We start from the raw sequence: 13,612 nt of genomic DNA, 5'->3' as shown, positions 1-13,612 counted from the left end.
CCACTGGCTCCACCCACTAACTCACTCACTGCCTAGGAGATTGCAAATCACTTCAAAAATAAGATTGATACTCTTCATGAGGTGATCTCCTCTGTACCTTCCCCAGATAACACTCCATGACCACAGGTACAATCATACTTTCTCATTCAGTCCTGCTATTATAGACAATGTTGCTAAACTTTTTTATAATGCCCACCTAACCACCTGCCCCCTGGATCCTTTTGCCTCACAAATGCTATGGTCACCCTCTGGCTCTATCCTACACCCTCTAATTCACATTTTCAATCTCTCCCTCTGGTATCTTGCCCAACTCTCTAAAAAAAATGCATTAGTTACCCCTATACTTAAAGTGGAACCTTATCCATAAGGTTCTTTAGGAAGGAACATACATTACACATTAAACATTATGCTACCAAAATAAATGTGTGTTGTAAATTGCCTCCAGCATTGTTAAGGTTTCTTCTTGCTGAAGACTGCCAATTTGCTGAAGCCCAGAGCTCCTAAACAGCAGTACATTTTTAGGCTGTCAGCAAATTTGGCACAATTCTCTAAAAACAGAGCATGGGGGAGACAGTATATTACTGGATTTTAAATAGGATAAGCACTTATTTTTAATGTGTTATATAGCTATACCTGTAAAAGGGGCCTGAAGTATTCTAACAGGATTTCATTTTTGGACTAAAGTTCTACTTTAAAAAGCACTCACTGGACCTCACCAATCTTAACAACCTGCATCCCATCACCTTTCTCCCCTTTTCCTCCAAACTCTTTGAACAACTGGTCTACAACCAACTGAGGGACCATCTCACTGAGAAGAACCTTCCTGATCCCCTTTAGTCTGGATTTTGCCCTCAACACTCCACAGAAACTGCTCTCCTAAAACTCTCAAACGATCTACTAACAGACAAAACCAATGGACACTATTCTGTACTCTTACTCCTGGACTTTTCTGCTGCCTTTGAAATGGTGGATCACTCTCCCCTCCTCAAAAGACTCTACTCCTTTGGTCTATATGACTGGACTTGTAGTTGGTTCTCATCCTACCTATCCTATTGCACCTGCAGTGTTACTTACAATTCTATTCCCTCTCCCTTTCTCTGTCAAGATCCCCCATGGTTCTGTTCTTGGACCTCTAGGAGAGGTCCTATTCTGGATCTACACCTCCTCCCTTCCTGGGTCAGTTAATAGCCTCCCATGACTTCCAACATAATTTCTATGCTGATGACACCCAAATCTATATTACTACTTCCAGCTCACTCCATTAGTCTCCACACGCATTATTAATTTACTAAAAAAACATACCAGACTGGATGTTATATCATTTCCTCAAATTCAATCTATCGAAAACCAAGCTCATAATATTTCCTCCCTTATGTGCCCCTTCCCTTGACTTCTCTCTCAAGATCGATGCCTCAACTATCAACCTGTCCCCGCATGCCAAGGTGTTAGGTTTAATCCTGGACTCTGAACTATGCTTTCTGCCCCACATCCAATCAATGTCCAAAGTGTGCCCTCTCAACCTCTGTAACGTCTTCAAAATGTTCCCCTTTCTAACCAATGACACCACAAAGCTCCTTGTTCCCTCCCTGGTCATATTTTGCCTCAACTACTGCAACTCCCTCCTCATTGACTTACGCTTACATAGGCTACCCCCTTCAGTTTATCATGAATGCTGCTGCCAGACTCATTCAACTTAGCAACCGCTTAGCGTCTGCTACCCCTCGTTGCCAATCCCTCAACAGGCATCCATTCACTCAACAAATTCAATTCAAAATACTACCAAATTACAAAGCCACCCTCTACACTTCCCCCAGCTACATCACTAACCTAGTCTCAAAATGCTAACAAATGGTCTCTTCATTCCCCCCAAAACCTCCTGCTCTCTAGCCCCCTTGTCACCTCTTCCCATGCTCGCCTGCAGAGCCTCTCCCATCCTCTGGAACTCCCTATCCCAATCTGTCTGATTATCTCCTAGTCGACCCACCTTTGGACGATTGCTGAAAACCCTTGTCTTCAGAGAGGCCTACCCTGCCCCCACCTAACAACTGTACTTTTATTTTTCTCCATCAGCGCTTTCCCAGCAGTTATTACCTTTTGTATCTCTTGACCCTCTCTGTTAGATCGTAACTTCTAATGAGCAGGGCCCTCTTATTCCTATTGTATTAAATTGTATTGTAATTGTAATGTCTGCCCAGGATTTATATAGCGCCAAAGTGCTGCGTAAACTGTTGGTGCTATATATATCCTGTATAATAATAATAATAATAAAAATAATACATGTAGCGGATGACATTTTGGATAAAATGTCATACGCATGTAAATTTTGTTTTTGCTTCAGAACAGTAGGGGTTCTGAAGGTTAATTACGTAGGTTGGCCTCGACAACAGTCTTGCCGGGCTATGTTAGAAGTTCTGCCTGGTTGTGTGAGCAGTGAGGTGCACATGACAGGCCAGAACCAGGCCTGGTTGGAAGTTTTGAGTATCAACCTTCTCGGAGCCAATCAGTGGGAGTGTCGGGCCCCTCTGGGGAGTCTGGGAAGGGGTACTTAAGATGTGTGGGTCACGTGTTTAGAAGAGAGGAGTTTGTGAGGGGTCCCGGTCACGGGGTGTTCGACATCCCGCAACATGTTCCTGTTAGAGGCCCCTAATAGACCTGCCTGGTCTGGGGTAGGGATCCGTCTGTTCCCGAGTCTCGGAACCTGTTGGTCCGAGGTGCAGTAACTGAGGGAGGATTCAAGGTGTCCAGGTGTGCTCTCGGCTTGGAGAGGCACCACAGCTTGTGAAGTGACCGGGGAGGACTCTTCGGAGGAGGGCCGGCAGGTGGCATCCTGGGAAGTGCCCGGTTACTGAGTTGGGAAGGACATTTATGAATTCACGTTTTTCCAGTACCATTGAGGAGACAGAGAACGTTCCAGGTACTGAGGAAAAAGGTTCCTGTTCACCCTTAGTAACAACTTGTACACGTTCATAGGATTGCTTCAAGTTTTGAGTCAACGTGCTGACTGCCATGATCTCTGGCTAGAGATCTGTTCAGTCTTGAAGTACCCAGCTGCGTGTGGCTACTCTCTGGGTGGAATTAGAGACTTTGCTAGACCTGCAGTTCAAGGTGCCTCAGTTCTTCACCTGTGCCCTCTGTTCTCATGAGAGACTGTGTTATTGGATGTTATTACTGCAAAATAAAACCTTTCAAAAGGACTTTATTTGTGTCAGCATTCAAGTTGTTGGGTATCAACCCTGGGAACCCCTAGACGAGGAAGAGCAGGCCAAGAGGAGGACACTAGTAAGCCCAACAAGTCAAGGCTGCCCTGTAAGGGTTGTGGCCGCTACATACGTGTAAAGGATACCTGTTTGGTAATACTTTAGAGATTTGTCTCTATATGCCTCTGTATATCTGCTGTGGATTTTGCATTACCTTATACACATTGTACTAATTGGTATGTACATCCTTTTGTTTATGAATAAAGAATATAAAAAAAAAATCCTGCAAGGTTTTCAACTCAGCCTGTGTCCTTATTGGGGATATTCACCCTCGTTATTTGTAATGGTGATCAGTGTTTCACTTACAGAAAGTGATAGGAAATCCAACATTTTTGAGTTGTCATAGTAACTGAAAGTGAGAGGAAATATTTTAATGGGTAGATCTGTTCTGGTGACAACAGGAATTGCCTTTTGCTTTTGGTATTTTTTTAATTTTTTTTATTTCCTGTTGTGTCTTTGGCAGAGGAATTAACCACTTGCCTACTGGGCACTTAAACACCCCATCTGCCCAGACCAATTTTCAGCTTTCAGTGCTATCACATTTTGAATGACAATTACTCAGTCATGTAACACTGTACCCAAATAATTTTTTTGTCCTTTTTTCCCACAAATAGAGCTTTCATTTGGTGGTATTTGATCACCTCTGAGTTTTTTTTTTTTGCGCTATAAATGAAAAAAAATTTGAAAAAAATAAAATAATTTTTCTTTGTTTCTGTGATCAAATTTTGCAAATTATTAATTTTTTTTTCATGAATTTTGGCCACAATTTATACTGCTACATATCTTTTGGTAAAAATAACCCAAATTAGTGGATATTATTTGGTCTTTGTGAAAGTTAGAGAGTCTACAAGCTGTGGTGCAAATCATAAAAAATTTATCGCATCTGATGTACTGGTGGCCACATCTCATTTCTTGTGACGCGAACAAGTCAGGAAAGTACAAATACTCCCCAAATGACCCCTTTTTGGAAAGTAGACATTCCAAGGTATTTAGTAAGATGCATTGTGAGGTTTCTGATGTTGTCATTTTTTTCCACAATTCTTTGCAATATTAATATTTTTTTCCCCCCCCATAAAATTGTCAATGTAATAGGTTATTTCTCTCACATCGCCTGTGTATACCACAAATAATTTCCCAAAATAAATTCTGCTACTCCTCCTGACTATTACAATACCACATGTGTGGGACTTTTTCACAGCCCGGCCACTTAGAGAGGCCCAACATGCAGGGAACACCATCACGTGTTCTAGGAGCACAAATTACACATCTAACTTGTTGACTACCTATTACACTTTTGAAGGCCCTGGAGCACCAGGACAATGACACCTGGCACTGATGGCATGTGACACCGATGACAGGTGGCACTAATACATGGCACTGATGACACGTGACACCAATGACAGATGGAATTAATATGTGGCACTGATGACACGTGACACTGATGTGGCACTGATGGCAGATGGCACTAATACGTGGCACTGATGACAGATGGCACTAATACGTGGCACTGATGACACCCGAAACTGATGACAGATAGCACTAATACGTGGCACTGATGACACGTGACACTGATACATGGCACTGATGACACGTGACACTAGGGACAGGTGGCACTGGGAACAGGTGGCACGGATAGGTGGCAATGGGGACAGATGACACTGATAGGTGGCACTGGGGACACGTGGCACTGATAGATGGCACTGGGGAAACGTGGCACTGACAGGTGGCACTGGGGACAGATGGCACTGATAGGTGGCACAGGGGACAGATGGCACTGATAGGCGGCACTGGGGACAGGTAGGCGTGTGTTTCACTGTGTGTGTTTCACTACGTGTGTGTGTGTGTTCTCACTGTCGCTGCAGCTGCAGCACAGAAGCTCTCTCTCCTCACGCACTGTCTCTGTGTGAGGAGGGGAGCCAGCGATGAGAGATGATCTCATATGTTTACATATGAGATCATCTCTCATTGGACAGGCCGATCAAGTGCTAAATGGCCGCTGTGATTGGCCATTTAGCACGATCTGTGATTGGCTGTGTCCGAGGGACACAGCCAATACAGAACTTCCCCGATGCATGCCCGTGGCGGTGCGCAGAGGGGAAGTAAATAAGAGGACGTCCAGGGACGCCCTCCCGGCAGATAGCGTCCACACTGTAGCCGTCTTTTGGCTATAGCGTGGGCACGAAGTGGTTAAAGAGAAATCTCCCCAACAGGACACAGATAAAAACTGATTGTGGTTTTTACTCTATTCAAAAATAATGAGAAGGTTTTTAGCTTCCTTGTTTCTGACCATGTTTCTTATTACACTCATATTTAAGTTGTGTAAATATCGGGGAGTGATTAAGCTCTAGTGGTGCATGCAATTCCAAGAAAGCGTGTCAGTTCAGACTGCATTTTTAAGGGTATGGCAGCCCACTTTTATTTTAAAGGAAACTTTTTAGTTACGCCTCCTGGCTTACTCACTTGTGATTTAAGCCTCATGCCTAGGCCTTAGACCCGCTTCAGGTGAAGGAGAAAAGATGGAAGGCGCGTGATCTGACGCTTTGATCAAAAGATGTATACAGTTTGTTCAAATAAAAAATGATAAAAGCATATGCAAAGTATCTACGTATTCATAAAACCAGGTTAACAACATATTCACATTAAAAACTTGTTTTTAAAAACAGGCATGCCCATACAAGGACAAGCATTCACGCGTCTTCCATCTTTTCTCCTTCACCTGGCTCTTTTCGGACCACCCCTGGTCAGCTTAGGCAGCGGGACATGCACGATCATTTGTTAAATTCACTGCCTTTGAAAGTACTACCACCCTATACCAGCAGCACCTTCACAAGTGCAGGAGTATTTCATTCTTTCTTTATTCATATTTACTTAGACCCACTTTTCAGACCTGTATGCTCAAGCTGTCACCTGCAGCCTCTCTCTTCTAGAGAAGATGGGAGCCCTCCTGACTCTCATACACAGACGTCGTGTCTGTAGGATGAAGTCCTCTTGACTCCTGGGTCCAGACCTCCTGTCTGCCCGGATGGAGCTGTCTCCAAGTGGGAGCACTGAGCTCTAATCCTGGGAAGAATATGCCTTCCTGTCCCTTCTGTATTGTAATTGTGCTGCCCCCCCTCTACATTTTAAAGCACTGTGCAAACTATTGGCGCTATATAAATTGTGTATAATAATAATAACAACCCTGCCCACAGGTGTGCAATCGGTCTGCCTGTCTTTGCAAAAACCCAGCTAAAAGTGCTAATACACACAGTGAAACGGGGTCGCCTCTCCACAGGTTTAACAAGAAACTTGGTCAGAGTAAAGGCACTATCTCTAAAACCACACCCTTCCCCCATTGCAGGGTTTTGATCCATGCCAGTTCCTGTCAAATTTGAATTTGGAGCTACTGTGCATGGATCTGCCCGCACAGATGTCATTCGTTCAAAAAGTTCTGAATGGAAACACTATGAGTCCCAACTTCAACAACTGTGTGACTCCTGGTGAGATTTGTGGCAGTTTGACATCATGGCATAGTTAGTGAAATTGTTTTCCCCCTCCATCTGTGCCCAAGAGATAAATGGGTTAAGGCTATATGTTATTCCCTGATTTGATTAATGATCGATATGTGTTAAACAATTGTTGATCTGGAGGGGCCGATGTTTCATGTAGCTGCAAAATAATTATATATCAATATCATATTTATTGAGTCTTCTAGACCCCAAGGGGTCTAGAAGGCTCAAGACTTGCCAACGCCCTCTATAAATATATATCCTATCTAGTATATATTAGCCAGAGGGCCCCTCTTGGTTTGTGCTTTTTGTCTCTTTCCCTGCCTTGGTGCCCACCCCAGGAGTTCCTTGCGTGACTGCCATGATTTCAAGCTAGAGTTACCTCTGCAATCATCCTCAATAAGTCCTGAAGATGCTAATTGAGAAACATGTTGACCCATGAGGACTTATCTACACAAGGTTAGACATTTTGTAATAATTAGTAAATATGTCTAACAAGCCTTCTTCGGTCGTTGGGAGCAGAGTATATGCATGGTTTATGGTGTCAAATTTGTATGTACCTTTTAAGAATTGCATGGAATATAATTTAAGGAACAATTTTATACACTGTTCTGCATGTTCCCCTCAGTGTCAGTAAAGTTCAACTTTACTTTTCTTATAGGTTTTGAATAGAGAAATTTTAAGTCCCCATCTGCAACTGCGACAGAGTGACTGTACTTCAAATGGAGCACAAGTGCAGTGACATGTCCATAGATATGTCCTTCAGCTCCATAACTGAAGGTCTGCACCACTTAATAATTATAGAAAACTTATTTTCAGTTTTTTTTTTCACTAATGCTTTTCTGCTGAAACTGCTGAATACATCCCAGTCACTTCCTAAGGGCTAAGGTTGGAGAGTCTGCCTGCATTAAGCATATGACCTGTCTCTCCGTGGTATAGTAAGAGAATCACTTCTGGGAAAAGCAATGAGCCAATCACATCAGCATGAAATCACATTTCTGGTGGTGTTTTGTACTTAAACAATGTGCAGAATACTGTCAGTGTTGTCATGGTTACTAAGGGGCATTGCTTTTATTTTTTTGGCAGGTTTTGGAAATTAAATGGCTGCAAATGGAAATAGAAATGTAATGCTTAGTACTATTAAATTACACAAAGCACAAAGTATCAATGCTACATATATCATATATGTCTCCAAAGGTAGTAGATTCGGTTCTCTGTTCTTAATAATAAATAATAAACTGCGATCAAGAGCACAAATATAGATACCCGCACAAAATTTAAATTTCCCTTTTTTAGGACTTTTATACGGCAATCAAGGTCCTACGTTTGTTATATAAAAATATACATTTTATTATTATTGACAGTCTAAAAGAGAGAAAACCTCCATTAGGATCCAGTATATTAAAAGCATCAATTGATCATACAACATTGTAGCACGACATTATTTTTTCAAAGGTGGTGATACCCAATACCATATGATATTGTAAATCATGTATGATTCAATAACATTTTTAACATGAAAAAGGATATCCAATGCATTTCAAACATATCTTTATCAGGGATGTTTATTGCCACCAAACAACTTGATTGTGCCAAAGCTTGAGAGTTTGTCTAGGAACCTCCTATTCCCAGGAAGCCACAAGATACCCACCAAGTGAGACCACATAAAATAGAAAACTAGGGCCAGCTGAACACAAGATAAGTAACCATGAAAGCTGGTTAACCACTTGCTGACCGCTGTTAGCATATATACTGTACGTCGCAGAATGGCACGCCTGGGCAAAGTAACGTACCCATACGTTACTTTGAATTTCCCCCATGCGCGCTGGCCGCAAGCTCCGTGACCGTGCCCATGGGACCCGCGGACTCGAACGCCGTGAGGATACCCGCGATCGTGTCATGGAGCTGAAGAATGGGGAGATGCCAATGTAAACAGCATCTCCCCGTTCTGCCTAGGGACAGGACACTGATCGTCTGCTCCCTGTCATCAGGAGCAGCAATCAATGTTGTGTCACTACTAGCCCATCCCCCAGACAGTTAGAAACACTCCCCTAGGACACACTTAACCCCTCTAGTGGTTAACTCCTTCACTGCCAGTGACATTTTTACAGTAATCAATGCAATTTTATAGCATTGATCACTGTATTAATGACAATGGTCCCAAAAATAGGTCAAAATTGTCCGATGTGTCCGCAATAATGTCACAGTCATGATAAAAATCACTGATTGCCGCCAATACTAGTAAAAAAAATATATTAATGCCATAAAACTATCCCCTATTTTGTAGACGCTATAACTTTTGCTTATTGCAATTTTTTTTATTTTTTTTTTATTTTTATTTTTTTTTACTAAAAATATGTAGAAGAATATGTATCGGCCTAAACTGAGGAAAAAAACTATTTTTATATATTTTTGGGGGATATTTATTATAGCAAAAAGTTAAAAATAATGTGTTTTTTTTCAAAATTGTCACTCTTTTTTTGTTTATAGCTCAAAAAATAAAATCCGCAGAGGTGATCAAATACCACCAAAAGAAAGCTCTATTTGTAGGAAAAAAAGGACGTAAATTTTGTTTGGGAGTCATGTCGCACAACCGCACAATTGTCAGTTAAAGCGATGCAGTGCCGAATCGCAAAAAGTGCTCTGGTCAGGAAGGGGGTAAATCCTTCCGAGGCTGAAGTGGTTAAAGATGACAGGTGTCCCCCAATGGTTCAACAATAACCGGTTCAAAGATAGGTGTAGAGTCTCCCTCCATGTCCTGGAAGTTTCTAGGAACCCAATCTCATATGTAAATGAAAAAATATATTAAAACTGACATGTAACATGTTAGGCAGCCCACTTAGTTATTGTGTCCTGACAGCGGTGAGACTTCATTTTTTTTTGGGGGGGGGGGGCAGTGCTAAATACTATACTGTACACCATTAACACACAGTGTGCGCAATAATGTATCCAATAAATTAACAAAAGTATACAGTGAATCACAACACATCTATCTATAAGTGAAAACACCCTGTGAAAATGAGTGACTATCACCACTTAATAAAAAAATGAATACAAAATATAGTCTCCAAATTAAATGGTACAAACAAAAAGTGTCCAACTCCTAATCAAATGAATAAAAGTCCATATCAGTGAACACATTAGATGGTGACCAGTGAATCATTCGTAGTAATAATGCACAAATACAAGAACATTCCTCTACCACACCGCCGTGTCTGTGAATCCAATCCCGTTATGTTCTCACACTCACCAGCTGCATGTGCCTTACACTTTCGTGTTTGGCTGAAAGCACTTTGACCCTCTTTTCATAGGGGTGAAATAGAGACCTCTAAATTCCAGTTAGAGATAGGTGCACATTCCTTGGATTGTCCACTTAAAGAGCTCTTGGTTTTTGCATTGGTTTTTATGTCCCAACAACCATGACTCATTCCTACTGTCGGTGGGTGATTTCCCACTGATAGCAGAATGTACACAAAAGAGCTGACATTAAAACATTTCTAAAAAAAAAATGGCGTGCAGGTTTGCCCTCCATTCCATACTAAGCTGTTTGGATCTGGTATGGATTGGGGGGGGGGGGCTCACGCCTTTTTGTTTATTTAGTTTTTTGGTGTGAGGCCCCCCCCAATCCATACCAAATCCAAACAGCCTAGTATGGAATGGAGGGAAAACCTGCATGCCACTTTTTTTTTTAGAAATGTTTTAATGTCAGCTCTTTTGTGTACATTCTGCTATCAGTGGGAAATCACCCACCGACATTAGGAATGAGTCATGATTGTTGGGACATAAAAACTAATGCAACGATCCTGAAGCTAGTGGTTGTGGCCCCAGTCTCCCAGTGGAGCTCTTTAAGTGGACAATCCAAGGAATGTTAATGGTGTACAGTATAGTATTTAGTGCTGCTTGTTCCACACTGTTTGTTAGGAATACTGTACACAAAAAATGAACTGTTGTCCAGTTACATCAATTTACATCCATTCAGGTCCATTTCAATGGACCTAGATGGAGTCTTGTTTTGTTTAAAAAAAGACAACGAACCTGAATGGAAGTGGATGTAAACGAGTGATCATACATTTAAATTCATTTACCCATAGAAATGAATTGCTGTTGGCTTTTTCATCGATCAATGGATGGATGAAAAGGGGACAGATGGAATGTGAAAGGGCCCTTAATGCCTGATACATGGTCATTTTTATTTATTTTTTGTTCAACCCAGCTGGCTGAAGGCAAAAAAAAATACGAAGGTGCTAACTATGCAATGTTAGTACATCGATCTTCCTATTGTGCTATTTTGTTCTGACACCCCCCCCCCCCCTAGACCACACCGGGTCAGCACTCACAGCCATTGACTGAAAGAGCTGATCGGATGGCGATTGATTGATTGCTGGTTTTCATAAAACGACCTGTACACATGGGCCAAATGTTGCCTGGTTTCTACTGTACTGGTAGATTTCTGGCGATATTCAACCCGTGTGTATGGGGCTTGAGTTTTTTTAAACTTGAGTCGCTCCTATTAGAACGGTTCCATAGTACAGAATGAAGCGCGACTTGTCAGGTGGCTAAGTTGCCATGACAAGTCGTTCCTGTGTGAGCTGGCACTTAAATTCAAAGTCTGTTGTTTAAAATGTACATTTGCTCTGAAATGGATTCAATAAAGATTTAAATAAATAATAAATAAATAAAGACTTCATTCGGTCTTCAGTCAAACAGAAAAATATTTATATCGGGTACAATTCCCCTAGTTCAGAATTTTTTTAATAAAATGTTCCACACTCTCAATTTCACCTTTTTTGGGCTTAGAGATTTCTAATAAAATGCATGTATGCTGTCACCAACAAACTTGGTTAAATTATATTATCACCGAATGCTTCCTTACATCCAATTGCTATTTTACATTTCATACAGGGACAGTACCACATAGTGATATAGTTGAAATTAATTGTGGAAGCACTAAAAGAAAAAGGTCACAGTGTATGCTTTTTGCTTTAGTAGATAAGTTGAGATATTGTGTTCACTGGGTAAGCAAACGTCCATGAACTAATACAAAGCTGCAACACAAGCGCTTCAAGCATATCAGTTATCTTGTATACATTTTTTCCCTACTATTGTGCATTTCCTTTTAGTAAAGCGGGCCCATTCCCTTCTAGATAATCATTATTATTATGTAACAGAAAGTGAAGGTTATTACAAACATGTCAATCATGTTTTTTTCATTTACAGCTAAACTGCATGGATGATTTGATCACGTTACCAAAACATTTAACTGCTTATTACCAATCGCTTTATTGACAGAGCAATAATTATATTTTAATGCAGAGAAAGGCAATAACATGTTAACTCTGTCTATAGCTTACAAAGGACTATCCGTGTAGATTATTTTTCAGTGTTTAGCTCTTTTCAGTGTTATTATTTATTGGGTTGCTTATTAAAGACTTTAGTCTTTACACATAATGGCTAATGTGTAAAAAGTCTGCTATGGAAAAATAAATTGTGTAGCCTGTAGCAAACAATTAGCGTCCAACCATCATTTCTCTATGTCAGGTTGGATCCTAAAACAAAGATGTACAACAAGACACTTTACCGAATGCTTTTTATTTATAATCCTTATTCCATTTTTTTATTCGTTACCATACGTCACAAAAGGTCAGCGGTAGTGAGTCAGTCAACATTAAGTGGATTCAAACATTCTTAAAACAAACCTAGCTCTATACTTAGATCAAAAAGTTGTCAAAAAATAATAAAGAAATAAAAAAGAAAAAAATGGGGCAGACTCAATGGACCACTTGGTGTTATTTCTGCCATCACTCTTCTATGTTTCTAAGTTTCATAATAAATGACTCCTAAGAAATATAAACTATTAAAAACTTTACAGTAAGTTTTAGTCTCACAGCACAAATAACAGTTTTAAGAACTTTTTCTTTACTTTAACATAATTGATTTTCTGTTCATATCACTAGCAACAGAAGACTAGATGTACCAATTATTTCTAATAAATATAAGAAAGTCATAAAACCTTGGCTGGTAAAACTTGGCTTGGAGGGTTTTGATGTTAAAAGTAGAATGAGGACTCTTACCTTGTTTCTTACAACAAATCAGATGTCTGAAAAATGATCCCTTAGACATGAAAAGAGGAAGCAAAGCTGTCTTGTTTATCAGCCATGTGTCCTGTTAATGGGACAGCGAGCATCCATCTGCATGCTATAGTTAAATCTGACGTCTGGGAAAGTTATTTGTGATGCAAATAGAAGCTATTGAGCAAATCAGTGCCCAAGCAGAGTCAGCTAGAACAGTTCAGCCTCCTTCGCTCCAGGGACTCCACCCTTGTAAAACTGATAATTCTCACAGTGTGGGACAAGTTGCAGAGACTTTACTATTCATTGTAAGAATTGGTCTCTCATTTCTCCTTTTTGCCATTTGTTTATCATTTATCTCAGAAGATGTAATCATTTTAACCTAAGTTATTAAAAATAATTATCATACCATTATAAATTGGTAACTATCTTGCATTAGAGGAAGTATTTTTTTATTAGAAACCATAAGTGTTCTTTTTTTTACTTATTCTAGGTATAGTATTAAAGTATAGTATAGTATTAAAGTCTAGCGATAGTATTAGATTAATCACTTGCCTACTGGGCACTTTCATCCCTTTCCTGCCCAGGCAAATTTTCAGCTTTCAGTGTTATTGCACTTTGAATGGCGTGCAACACTGTACCCATATGACATTTTTATAATTTTTTTGAGACAGATAAAGTTTTCTTTTGGTGGTATTTAATCACCACTGGGTTTTTACGTTTTGCTAAACAAATGGAAAAAGGACCAAAAATGTGGAAAAAAACATTTTTTATTAGTTTCTGTTATAACATTTTGGAA

At 40.3% G+C, this 13,612-nt stretch overlaps 1 protein-coding gene across 4 annotated transcripts in view; it reads right to left on the bottom strand.

The window, feature by feature from the left end:
- ADGRD2 (adhesion G protein-coupled receptor D2) overlaps positions 1–12,955 on the bottom strand; it is a 930,084-nt gene extending 917,129 nt beyond the window's left edge. For all 4 annotated transcript variants that reach the window (XM_077478839.1, XM_077478840.1, XM_077478842.1 and 1 more), the window contains exon 1: positions 12,817–12,955. The gene's annotated coding sequence lies outside the window, so the exon portion shown is untranslated. The remainder of the gene's footprint in view (positions 1–12,816) is intronic.
- Between the last annotated feature and the right edge of the window lie 657 nt (positions 12,956–13,612).

This window comes from Lithobates pipiens, unplaced genomic scaffold (genome assembly GCF_037356315.1).
Source record: "Lithobates pipiens isolate NorthernLeopardFrog02 unplaced genomic scaffold, aLitPip1_a1.2 Scaffold_1, whole genome shotgun sequence".
In the NCBI taxonomy this organism is placed as follows: domain Eukaryota; kingdom Metazoa; phylum Chordata; class Amphibia; order Anura; family Ranidae; genus Lithobates; species Lithobates pipiens.
The sequence above is the reverse complement of the archived record's forward strand: the minus strand, read 5'-3'. Positions and strand labels throughout refer to the sequence as shown.